The sequence below is a fragment of the Equus caballus genome, chromosome 1, assembly GCF_041296265.1.
Source record: "Equus caballus isolate H_3958 breed thoroughbred chromosome 1, TB-T2T, whole genome shotgun sequence".
Taxonomy (NCBI): domain Eukaryota; kingdom Metazoa; phylum Chordata; class Mammalia; order Perissodactyla; family Equidae; genus Equus; species Equus caballus.
Genome location: NC_091684.1, coordinates 180861642 through 180864196, shown reverse-complemented (window position 1 = coordinate 180864196; position 2555 = coordinate 180861642). Strand labels below are relative to the sequence as shown.

At 40.9% G+C, this 2555-nt stretch overlaps 1 non-coding gene across 1 annotated transcript; it reads left to right on the top strand.

The window, feature by feature from the left end:
- Positions 1 to 795: 795 nt before the first annotated feature.
- On the top strand, positions 796 to 930 carry LOC111769744 (small nucleolar RNA SNORA1). Its single transcript, XR_002802552.1, has one exon. It is a non-coding gene; the product is annotated as a small nucleolar RNA SNORA1 (small nucleolar RNA).
- The last annotated feature ends 1625 nt before the right edge of the window (positions 931 to 2555 follow it).

The following is a 2555-nucleotide window of genomic DNA, read 5'->3' as shown; positions in this document are numbered from 1 at the left end:
TAGTTGTATATCCTAGATGCAAGTCATTCTTGTTCTTCTATGTGGGATGCCACCACAGCATGGCTTGATGAGCAGTGTGTAGGTCTGTGCCCAGGACCTGAACCAGTGAACCCTGGGTCACTGAAGCGAAATGCACAAACTTAACCATTCAGCCCCAGGGCTGGACCCTCAAAGAATTAAGTTTTGAAATTACATGTGTACAGACTAAGACTCAAGAGATAAATTTATATAAACAATGGTTAATTTACATGGTTTAGCTTGAGAATTCTGTTCAATTTCACCTATTCTTTAGATTTTTAACTTTATTTTATATCTGAGTTCAGAACTACTCTATCTTAAACTCACGTCTTACATGGGCATTACTACTTGGAGAGAGAATGAGGCTCAAGTTGACCCTGCAGCTTAAGTAATGCATTAACATATATTAAAGCAACAGATGCTTTCACTGCCATCTTGAAAGGTACAAAGGGTCTGAGCCTAGAAGAGGACAGGAGAAGTGACACAGCCAGGATGTTTCAGTGGAGAAGGCAGGCATAGCCATCAAAGTCCTTGTAGACTGGGATGGGGGCAGGAATAAGAGGGAGACCTGAGGGGGCCTGGGGAGGAAGCCTGGTCAACCAGTGAATTCCTTCTCTGAAAAGATCCTTGCATCCTTGCTGTCTTTGCCCTGGTTCACTCTCTCATTTTCTCTCTGTCCAGATTATCACTATTGTTTCCTGATTAGTCCTCTTGACTAAAGTCTCCATTCTATTCCTACCCATCCTCCATGTTATCTTTCTAAAACATAAACTTGAAAGCCTCATTCCAGATGAAAGTGGGCACTGTTGTTCATGGCATCCAGAAATTATTAATGTAGCTATATTGAGACACAAGTTATGCTTCCATCACAGTAGGTTTGTTCCAGTGGTGACAGTGAAACCTGTAACATTTTTTGCTAGGCTCATGAGTGAAAATTGACTGTAACAAAACTTTTTAATATTAGAAATGACTAAAGAATAATATATTTTAGATAATCTGCCAATATAGCAATGTACTTCCTACAATTTAACTTCTAGGGCCTTAAAGTTAATTGGTTGAAGAAACTGGATCCCAAAGATCACAGGTGGGAAATTTTTAAAGTATGTCATATATTCAAGTGGAGACCAAAGAAGCCCATCTGAAAGAATTGTGAACTGATGGACGTGACAACTGTGGATTGAGCAACATTTCTTTTCGAAAGGACTGTCTTGAAGATTATGACTCAAACTTTGGAGGAACTAAGATGATAGGCAGTGGAAGGAGTCACAACATGTGAAATTACTTAAATAAAAATTTATTGACTTTAAATAACTTTGCCTATGTTACATATAATACAAAAAAACCCCTAGGGCCAACCTGGTGGTGAAGTGGTTAAGTTCTGCATGCTCTGCTTCATTGCTCTGGGTTCATGGATTTGAATCCTGGGCATGGACCTACACCACTCAATAAGCCATGCTGTGGCAGCATCCCACATACAAAAGTGGAGGAGGATTGGCATGGATGTTAGTCAGGGCCAGTCATCCTCGAGTGAACAGAGGAGGATTTGCGAGAGATGTTAGCTAAGTTCCTCACAAAAAAACCCCAAAAAACTCCCACAAACCTTTTACACTTTTGGTAGGGAACATAAATAAATAAATAAATAAAACACAAACTTGAGCCATCATTTCTCTTCTTGAAAACCTTCAATCGGGGCTGGCCCCGTGGCCGAGTGGTTAAGTTCGCGCGCTCCACTGCAAGCGGCCCAGTGTTTCGTTGGTTCGAATCCTGGGCGTGGACATGGCACTGCTCATCAGACCACGCTGAGGCAGCGTCCCACATGCCACAACTAGAAGGACCCACAACGAAGAATATACAACTATGTACGGGGGGCTTTGGGGAGAAAAAGGAAAAAATAAAATCTTAAAAACAAAAAAAACCTTCAATGACTCCCTATTACTACAGAATAATGTACAAATTCTTTGGAGTGACATTCAAGGCCATTCCTTCCCCCTCATTCTACCTTTTTGCAGTGTGTTTTGGTATTTTGGAGCTCAGCCTCTCAACTGTCTGGTTTCAAATCTTGACTCTACCACTCACCTTGTTGCATGACTTTGGGTGAGATATCACACCTTTCTCTGTCTCAGTTTCCTCTTCTAAAATGATAATCATCCCAACTTTGCATGGGATTCTTGTCCAGGGTAGTTGAATTAATACATGCAAAGTGCTTAGAAGTGGTGCATGGTTGGCACTCAATAAATGTTAGCAATTGTTACTAATATCACATTACACCAATCCCCTCCATGTAATTTATATTACATTGAAGTATTTACCCTTCCCAAAAAGAACTAGGTAGGCACTCTCCATCCTCCCAGTGCCACAATTTTGCTTATCCTATCCTGGAAGCTACAAATTTAAGTATTTTCAGGCATCTGGTGAAACAGGGAGGGGAATTGGACAGCATATGCCCTTTCCCCATAAAGGCATACACATTAAAATGTATATTTCCACTACTGTGCTGACCAAAGGAACCATATCTGGTTCCTCCTCTACTTTTATGG